We start from the raw sequence: 10,683 nt of genomic DNA on the forward strand, positions 1-10,683 counted from the left end.
CTTATTATGGCAGATACTTAAATGCAAAAATCTCTCTAGAAATATTCAAGATAGTACATTTTGTTTTGTTCAAACAAAAGGACAGGGCTGTAGATGGCTCATCAGTTAAGAGCACATCTTACTCTACCAAGGGACAAAAGTTTAGTTGTCAGAATCCACCCAACTACCTGTAACTCCAGCTTCAGAGAATTTTTTAATGTCTTCTTTTCAATTTTGTAAGAATCAGAAGCACTCAGATGCACACACAAAATAAGTAAACAGATAAATAAGTAAATTAATAAATAATATAATCTTTCTAAAATTAAAATCCAGTGCTATTTTCTTCTTTTTTTAATTCTATTTTGTTTAGGCATTTTTTGTTTGTTTGTCTCTTTATTTTCTAAAGAAAGAGAGAGAGAAAAGGGGTGTGGAGATGGGTGAAAGAGGAAGTGGGGAGCATCGGGGAGGAGGTGAGGGAGAGGGAGGGAAATGCAATATACTGTATGAAAAAATTCAACAACAATAAAACTATTCTTACATATCATAAATGGATAAATAAGTAAACTAGAGTTTAACTATACCGTAGAACATTCTATATTAGTCAAAATGATGCTTAAACCTTATAGGTACTCAAAAGTTAAGCATGAAATTTGTTGTTTTGCTAATAATAGTGATCATGTTGTCAGGTTGCCTTCCGAGTACCTATCTTTATACTACAGCTTAGTGCTACTCTCAGCTTTGATGAGAGCAGCTTATTTTCCAGTGGGAAATGGTCTATAACAAGACTCAACTGATCAGAGAGCTGAGGATGGACGACCAGGAATGCTTAGCAGTAGATAGGCCACCCATATGAAACCCAGTGCCGGCTAAGGGAACATCACAAAAGAGAGACAGAAAGAAGACAGAGTCACAAACAGGGAAGAGTTCTGCTATCCTCTGGAGATGACATAGATTCCACATGCATGAACTCACAGTAGCTATGGTAATATGCACAAAATTAAGCCAATTAAAATTACAGCAGAATGAGGGAGAGCTTCCAAGGCCCCACCCCTTGCTGAAGAGCTATTGGCAATCAATGGCTTCTGGGGGTGGGAGAATCACTTTTTCTTGAAAGTGGGGTCACTTTTAGGTTGCCGGTGCAAAAGTGAATGTTTCTACTCACATGCAAATATGGACCTCACAAATTAACTTTATGGATTATTATATTTTAAAAGGACAAGAAATTGGGAGGGATATGTGCTGGGAGAGAGTTGGAGGGAATTACAGGAAAGGTTGTGGGTAAATACAATCCGGATATATTATTTAAATGAGTGAAAATTTTAAAAATTAAATTATTATTTCAAATGAGACCAAAAATTTTAATATAGATACACATTGAGATAATGAAGTGAAGCCAAACGACATGGGTATACACACTAGACGTCCTCAGCATTTGAAACGTGAAGCTTCAGAACTTGCACTGAGCTAATGTCATTGTGACATAATAGACCAGATGTCAATAAACTTTCTTTTAAATACTTTTGACCAGATTTCAAATGTTCTATTCACCTGCAGTCACTTCCAGTAGCCACCAGGACTGTTTCCCATTCCCTGCTGCTAACAGAATGTTTTCCTCTTTGTACTCTCATTTAATTAGCTATCCATGAACAATTTGTCTTAATGTCTGTCAACACAAGACTGTTTCAAGCCCAGCAAAGCATGGCCTTCATCTCTTTTTTTTTTATCTCTCACTACACATATGCACTGGTCTGTCTCTGCAGTGTCTGGAATATAGCAGACACTTAATAAATACTAGATGAGTGAACAAATAAATTTCTAGGTGAATAAACACATTAGATAGGTAGATAGATGGATAGATAGATAGATAGATAGATAGATAGATAGATAGATAGATAATGGATGAATGGATAGATAGATAATAGAGATAGATAACATATAGATAATAGATAGGTAGATAGATAGATAGATAGATAGATAGATAGATAGATAGATAGATAGATAGATAGAAACAGACAGACAGGCAGACAGATGATAGATATTTGACCTTTGTGTTTTTATCCTTCTACTGGCTGTATCATTCCAAGTCATGATTCTACACATCTCTTATTCTTTACCCCACATTTTTCTCCATTAACTATTTTACTTCTCTTATTTATATTTGTATTTTTGCTATTCAACAACTTAATAAATGTACACAATATGTTCTGGTTACTCTCTCCCTTAAACCTTCTCTGAACCCTTTCCCATCCCCATCCATATCCCTCACCTCTCAGCTTTCGTTATTGATGCATTTGAGGGGAGAAGTGATTACTGTCTTCAGTAATAAATTCACCAATGGCCTCACCAGACTCCAATAATATATTGTTCCACTCCAGCGTGCTCACACGTATGACCTGGTTAAACTAAGTGGGTCACAAAGTATTTTTTCACTTTCTCACTTACTTTCTAAGGAAACACTAAGAAAAGAAAACAAGCAAACAAATAAAACAACAACAAAAAATGGGAGCAGCCTGGTTTAAAAGAAGTAAACACTGCAACTTATCAATAAGCACTCATGGTCTTTGTACTGGCTAGTTTTGTGTCAACTTGACACAGCTGGAGTTACCACAGAGAAAGGAGCTTCAGTTGAGGAAATGCCTCCATGAGATCCAGCTGTAAGGCATTTTCTCAATTCGTGATCAAGGGGGAAAGGCCCCTTGTGGGTGGGACCATCTCTGGACTGGCAGTCTTGGGTTCTATAAGAGAGCAGGCTGAGCAAGCCAGAGGAGGCAAGCTAGTAAAGAACATCCCTCCATGGCCTCTGCATCAGCTCCTGCTTCCTGACCTGCTTGAGTTCCAGGCCTGACTTCCTTTGGTGATGAACAGCAGTATGGAAGTGTAAGCCAAATAAACCCTTTCCTCCCCAACTTGTTTCTTGGTCATGATGTTTGTGCAGGAATAGAGACCTTGACTAAGACAGTCTTGGTATAAACCTTATTTGCAGTGAACATTCCCAGGAATATTTGAGAGACTTTTGAAATAACTCATACACAGTTTAATCTTAACCATAAGTGGGTAATCTGTACCTGAAGACTTAGAATGTTCTACTTGAAGAGATTATTATTATTATTATTACTATTATTATTATTATTATCATCATCATCATCATTATTATATCCTGACCACAGTTTCACTTTCCTCTTTACCTAACCTCACTTCTTCCTCATACAATCCACTCCTGTTCAGTTTCTCTTCAGTAATGGCCAGCCTCCATGGATATCACCCAGTCATGACATATTAAGTTACAGTAAGACTAAGGATCTACTCTCCTATTAAGGCTAAACAAGGCAACCCAGTGAGAGGAAAGGGTCCCAAAGGCAGACAACAGAGTCAGAGACAGCCCCTGCTCCCACAGTTAGGAGTCCCACAAGTCAATCAAGCTAAACAACTGTAACCTATGTACAGAAGACCTCGGTCAGACCCATTATGAGCCCAGGATAGTTGACTCTGTGGGCTTTCTTGCGGCTTCCTTTACCTTATTGCCTCTTAAAATTCTTCCTTGGAGACTGTTTTTAAGTGGGAAATGAATGTATAGAACATGTGTTAAAATTCCAAATACCTCAAAGCATCTTATATAATCTCATACTATACTAATTAATAGTGTTATTTTTCAGGGAGTAATGGCCAAGAAAATATTCAAATTCATAGGCACATAACTTTTAGATACTTCACTATTAAATGACTTAATAATTTGCCATTAAGATGTGGAGGTAAATAATTTAAGCTGAAGATTTGAGCATGGTTTTTAATCTAATAAAGTATTTATATCTTAATGGTCTGTGGGTCCTTTTTCCATAGAGATAGCTCACTGCTGCTCATGACTTCTGATCTTTGCTAAGCCATGCATTCTACCCACTGTGCTCCATCTCTGTCGCACCTATTAAACCCCCTGCAGTGAGGAAACCTGAAGAATGCAAACACTCTTATCTCACTTCCTCTGACGTACGGAAATCCATGCTAACATCTGATCATTTACTTACTTTCTCTCCAGCTCAGATTAGTAGCTCCTAAGAAGGATAAGAATAAAAGTAGGCTGTATTTTTCTTTCATGACCTAGAATTTACTCTAGAGATCTATGTGTCTTCTTGTTGTTGCTGCTGCTGTTGTTTCTAATAATCTGTCCTGAAAATGAACAAGTTGCAATAACTTTGTGAGATCTCCTCTCAGACAGCCATGAGCTTATGCATCCAAAAGTTGAAAAAAGAGTACATTTTACATTTGGATTTTGTTCTCTGGAGTGATTTTCCCCGTCTAACCTACATGCCTAGTCTTGGGTACGTGGCACTCAACAAATGTAAAGCTTTTTTCACAAACTTTGTATGCCAGACAAATTCCTATTTATCTTGAGATCTGCACTGATATGCTTTTCTTCAAAGTACTGTCTAGGTACTATGCCTACATTGTATATTCTTGTAACCACTTATGTGTGTCACCTGAATATTTTGCTTCCTGTCTTCTTAGAAAACATCTCAGCATTTCCTTGCATTTATGAAGGAACATTTATTGGATGACTCAACTGATGCTCACGTTTATGTCGCTCTTTGTAGAATACAACGTATCTTCTTCTCTAGTAGCACCTGTTGAGTACTTTTCTATTATCATTTCTACCCATTCACTGAATTCAGTTTCAATGTGGTCCTTAAATACTTTTCTTTCCAGGATGATAGAGTTTGTGCCCTGACTCTGTTTGATGTCAGGATACCTCTTCATATTTGCTGTGTTCTTATACTTATTAAATACTTTTGTCTAATTTCACACCTTTTTCTAAGTCTCTCAGACCACTTTTGATTTACAATATCCAGATTTTGTATATATTTGTGTATACCTATCATTTAAAGCATTTTTGCTAACTATACAACTATACACAGCCTTCTTCTCTCTTGTAAAACTAGTGGCACAAAGAAAACACTTCCCAAATAATCTTAGTAAATCTTATAACTGGATTATGATGAATTTATGTCAAAATATGTTTCAATAGTATTATACCTATAACTGTTACAATAATTAGGCATACTTATATGATCTTTCAACACAGCTACACACTAGATGATTGACTCAAGATAATATAGCAGATCCATCCTTTAGCATTTCTGTGTGGTGGTAGTATTCACAATCCTTTGCTGTCTGTTTTAAAAGAGGCAGTGCATTAAAATAGGTAACTATTGGTACCCTATTATGCAATAATAGAACACCAGGATTTGTTCATCCTTTTTAAATATAAAATTATATATCTGATCAAACTCTTCTCATCACCCTACCATTCCCTTGTTTTACTTAGTCTTTTGTAATTTTTATTCTAACTTTAATTTCTATATGACTATTTTTGGATAACATAATGTCCTCCAAGTGTTTGCTTTCACTTTTCATTGTAAGGATTTAAAATGTTCTAAGTAATTTTCATAAATTCTTTATTTAATCATCATATAAGATAACTATATCCATATTCATTTTCACACCCATGTTTTATTTCCTTGGGGGCATCTAATAATTAGAAAGCAGTATGATTACTTAGTAAGTGCTCTTCAGGGAACCTGACTCTGTCTCTTTTACTCCACTGATGGAGCTTCTTGTTGGCTTTAAAAGATGCAAGATATTATTCTAGCCACAGATCTATGAAGCTAAGGATGGCACAGGCCAAGAACTTGTGGACGTGAGCTTCTCTGGTCACATCCAATATTAAGTGGTAAGTGCTCAAGCTTATGGTCTCCCAGCCCTGCATCCTATAACAGCTTCAGAAAGATTTCAACCTCCATCCCTGGGCAAAGCTCTGTAGCTTTATTCCTACTAACAGGCACCACTTTAGCTTCCTGAACATGTAAGATAGAATGACAAGAAACCTAAAGACACCTATGGACAAGTTAACAAAACAAGATCATAGATTCTAGAAATAGTTCTTATAGTGTAACACTTCTAGTATACACTTCTAGTGTATCACATGTACAACTCATGCATTTATCAGGTGCTGATCTACTAATGGAAACTGCATGTTTTCTTGTTTCCCACATAAATGCAGTAATAGCATCAGTTAGACAGTAATAGGAAAGAATAGTGTAATTAGATAACTGGGGATAAAATGTTCTCTCAGAGAATACTTTTATAAAGAAGATTGTGAGCAAGAAATACTAACATTTACTTGTTGCTAAAAGCTTATGATAAATATCCAGACATATTGTCTGAGGTAGAAATAATAACATTGTTGTCTTGAACAGTAAAGAAACAAATGTATGTATAAACAAGTAGAAGAGGATGCACTTTCCACAGTCAGTCCAGTTCCAGGACTATGGGATTCAGTGTGCCATGTTCTTGTCTTTCTGTTGATATTTTCTGAATTATTATTCTGTACTATGCTGTGTGGTTTTAATCTTCACAGCTAAATGATCCCTTTTATCACCTCCCATCCTTTGAAACACATCTTAAACTCAGGAGAACAACTGTAGTAAGATGTCTTTCAAGAACATGTGTGGATGCATGACTGTGGAGACAAGAGAACAGGGATGGGAAACAAAACAAAAAATGCAAGTGCAATAGAAAAAATAAATCAGCAGAGAACAAATGTTGGGGAAAATAAGAAAAGAAGGCCCCTTGTTCCCAGAATCTACCAAGATTTGTCTGTTCACTCTCAGGTTTCTTGAGGTATGGCAGGCAAGATAAAGCTACAGTAGGATTAAGGATTCAATAAAGCAAATCAAGAGGAAGAGCTTTCAATCCAGATTAATACTTGGTGCACTTAAGAAACTAAATGTTGAGGCTTGTGTTTTAACATGCTCTGGTGTGTGTACCGTCACTTGCTCTGGGGGTGATTGATTTCCTGTGATTCTCTCCCCCTTAAGCTGCAGCACAGCCCACCATGCAGACCTTACCCAAGCCTGATACCTGCTGAGGTTAATAACATCAGAGAGTGAGGAGTACCAGGATCCTATGTGCAGGAGAAAAATGAGAGTTGTGCTTTTTCATTATCTTTGACATTTTCATAAAATGTTATAATTAATGATAATGATTTTTAATATCCCAATATTTAGTATCCAAAGTTTTCATTTTCTCAGAATGCTATGTCACATGGACTGTGGCAGTGATTTTTTTCCCGTCAGGATTGTTCATCCAGTTGACACTGCCTACAGTTTCATTATCTACAAAGTTGACAGTTAAAAATTGCAAAATTAATTTTTAAAAAATTACAAAAACCATTATGTTTCAAGTTGGTTTATGTTTTTATGTTGGCTCACATGCTTAGCTACCCTCACCTGCATGCGTCCCACAGGCAGCAAGTTAGACACCCCGGCAGGATATACCTAACTTCATTTAAACCTGGTAACTTTCTGCTGATCCTTCAGCTGGGTTTGAGCTGAAATGGTTTTTTTGTAAATAAAGCTTTCTCTGACTTTTAAAACGAAATCAATTTCTTTTAGGACTTTCTCACAGAATCTTGAACTTTTCCATCCCAGAATGTAATATAACGGAGAAGAAGACTTCGGGATACTTAATGACTGTGTCTGAACAGCAGAAGCACATGTGTTCTCTGTTTTATGGCTAAAATTCACCGAGATTCCTGAGTAAGTCCAGAACTCTCTACTTTCTTCATCATATGTGGTGACTGGTGGAGAAAAATGCCATTTGGTTATAAGCCAGTACTGAAGACAGAACTTAGTAATGCCTCACTTAGAATAATGAATTATCTCTATTGCAATGGCTGTAAAAAAAAAAAAAAGATGCACACCAGAAAATTTGTAATTTAGGCTTGTGCATGTGTGAGTAGATAAGCAGAGAGGGGAGAAGTGAGAGCATGCATTCATGAATGAGTTAAAAATCTACCATGAGAAGTCCTTCCTATTCTCCCTGTCCAGGATGCTTCTGTAGTGCTGTACTGGCCCAGACAACATTCTGTTAGGAAAGTGGTTTTTCATCTGATGACAACACGATCTGCCCAAGAAAACATTTACTGAAGTTTTGCTTAGACTATTAGTATTGTTGCTGTTGTGAGGCCCGTGGTGCTTTAAGATAAAAATTTTTTAAAATCCTGACAAAGAAAGCAGTCTTTTAAGACTGTCAGTCAAAATATTCTGGATGCTATCAACACAGTATTTTCAGAAGCAGTAAAGTCTTTTACAAATAAGCTAACCTGGCTTCTGATCCCTTCTCACTCACCTGGTCAATTGGACACAGTCTTTCTAGTTACTTGCCCCAGGCTGTATTCATTGCCACGATCTCAACCTTACCTTGCACCTCCATCATTCACTACCTACTCATTGGGATTTTTAAAGTAGTTATCTTGTACTTAAATACTTATCAGTAACATTCATCTATTGCAAACATTAGTCAATGCCTTATTCTGAGATTGCATATAAGTTGTCTCCTAAGCAGCATCCTACAGGCAGGAGTGTCCACACCAGCACAAGACAGTAATTTCCTCCTTAGCACTTTGGATTCATACTTTTTCTCCATCTATAACTTCTTTGTGACAGAGAAAGAAACTCCTTTACAATGAAAACACCTGGATGGGAATCAACTGTCAATTTTGTAGAAGATCTTTGGTCATGTGAATCAAAGTTTGTTTTCTTCTCTTTTGTTGATTCCCAATTATTTTTTCCCAACATAATCTCACTAGTTTGTGACTTTTGAAGTGGCACTTCCCCCTGGGATGAGATTTCAGCATGAAGAACTACAATAGCTCTTTGGGGTTCTTACCAACAACATTCATTTTGGTTGGCATCCCAGGACTGGAGACAGAGCACATCTGGATATCCATCCCCTTCTGCCTGATGTACTTCATCATCTTCCTTGGGAATGGCACCATCCTTCATGTCATCAGAACAGATGCTTCACTGCATCAGCCCATGTATCTTTTTCTTGCCATGCTGGCACTGGCTGAGGTTGGTGTCTCTGCCTCCACTCTACCAACTGTGCTAGGTATCTTCCTTTTTGATACTTCAGAGATTACCTTTGAAGCCTGTCTTCTCCAAATGTTTTTCATCCATTCTTTCTCCATTATGGAGTCAGCTGTGTTGCTGGCCATGTCTGTGGACCGCTTTGTGGCCATCTACAGCCCACTACGTTATACAACTATCTTGACACTGCCTCGCATCTTTGGCACAGGAGCTGTCATTGGACTGAAAAGTGTTATACTAATGGCCCCATTGCCTATACTCTTAAGGAGATTGCCCTTCTGTGGCCACAATGCCCTTTCTCATTCCTATTGTCTCCACCCCAATCTTATCCATCTACCTTGTGGGGACATTTCTATTGACAATATCTATGGACTTTTCATTGTGACCTCCACTTTTGGGCTAGATTCATTGCTCATTGTGGTGTCCTATGGGCTTATACTCCATACTGTACTTGGAATTGCCACTGGAGATGGGAGGAGGAAAGCACTCAACACATGTGGCTCACATGTCTGTGCTGTGCTTGCTTATTATGTACCAATGATTGGCTTGTCTATGGTACATCGCTTTGCACATCATGTATCTCCTCTGCTTCAAACCATGATGGCCAATGCTTATCTCTTCTTCCCCCCAAGTCATCAACCCCATTGTCTACAGCATCAAAACCAAGGAGATCCGTCGTGGCATTGTTCGAATGCTGTCAGAGAAGAGGTTCAGAGTTTAGTGGAAGATGTTAAAATAGGGGGATGTTTAGTTGGTTTCTATCATCATGTGTTATCCGCTTATTTCTATACCTGATGTAAACTTAAAACCCAATATCTAGCAGCTGTGGAGATCGTCAGTGATAAAGGGTAAATACTTCTCTCAAACAGAACCCATGTTCTGTTTCCAGCACCAACATTGGGCACCTTACAGCTGTCTTCAATTCCAAGTCAAAGGGGAACAGACTCCTCTGGCCTCAACCAGCACATGTAATTCAACAAGACACACACACATAATTAAAACAAAATAAATATTTCTTCAAAAGCCCAGTGTCTAATAGAAGGGAATTAGAGTCTGCCTCATTAACTAGAATGATATGGCAAGTAGATTTTGTGTGTGTGTGTGTGTGTGTGTGTGTGTGTGTGTGTGTGTGTGTGTGTGTGTGAGTGATGGATCAGTTCACAAAATCAATTGTGTTACATGCCATGTCATGTGTCATGCATGCCTAAATACTTTGCCTTGTAAATCTGGGGCAGAAATGCAAGAAAGATTGTTTCTTTAAAACATCTCATTCTTCAAGGGAAAATAAAACTGACATTTGAAAGATATCTGAGAAACCTACTGCACTCCCTACACTACGAAGAAAGAAAATAATCAGTGTTGCATCTGCTTGAATCTCTGAATTCCACAGTAGGTAAATTGATCCTTGAATTCCAGGATGTCCAAAGAAGTTCCCCACACAGATGCAGATGTGCCATTTTCCCAGCTTTGCCAAGGCCCCACACCAGGGGTCTCTACAATTACAAATCCCACACATTATACAAGATACTGATGTAGAACAACACAGATGTAAAGAAGCAAGCTTCCTCTTTATACACTTTTTATATTGTTGGACGTGATTCTGCAGATACTTTGAACTATTAAAGTGCTTTGGACTCAATGTTATTGAGGGACAAATATATAGTAGATACAGTGTTCTTCTAGTGATTCCTTACAAAGTTTCAGGTAGTGTTAACATAATGCTTATTCCTCAGATAAATATTCTAGTGCTTCTGGCTGCCCTATGAGAGGCTCTACCAAGTAG

General features: G+C 37.7%; 1 pseudogene; it reads left to right on the forward strand.

Moving 5' to 3' along the window:
• Positions 8,667-9,618, forward strand: Olfr634-ps1 (olfactory receptor 634, pseudogene 1; annotated as a pseudogene).

This window comes from Mus musculus, chromosome 7 (assembly GCF_000001635.26).
Source record: "Mus musculus strain C57BL/6J chromosome 7, GRCm38.p6 C57BL/6J".
In the NCBI taxonomy this organism is placed as follows: Eukaryota; Metazoa; Chordata; class Mammalia; order Rodentia; family Muridae; genus Mus; species Mus musculus.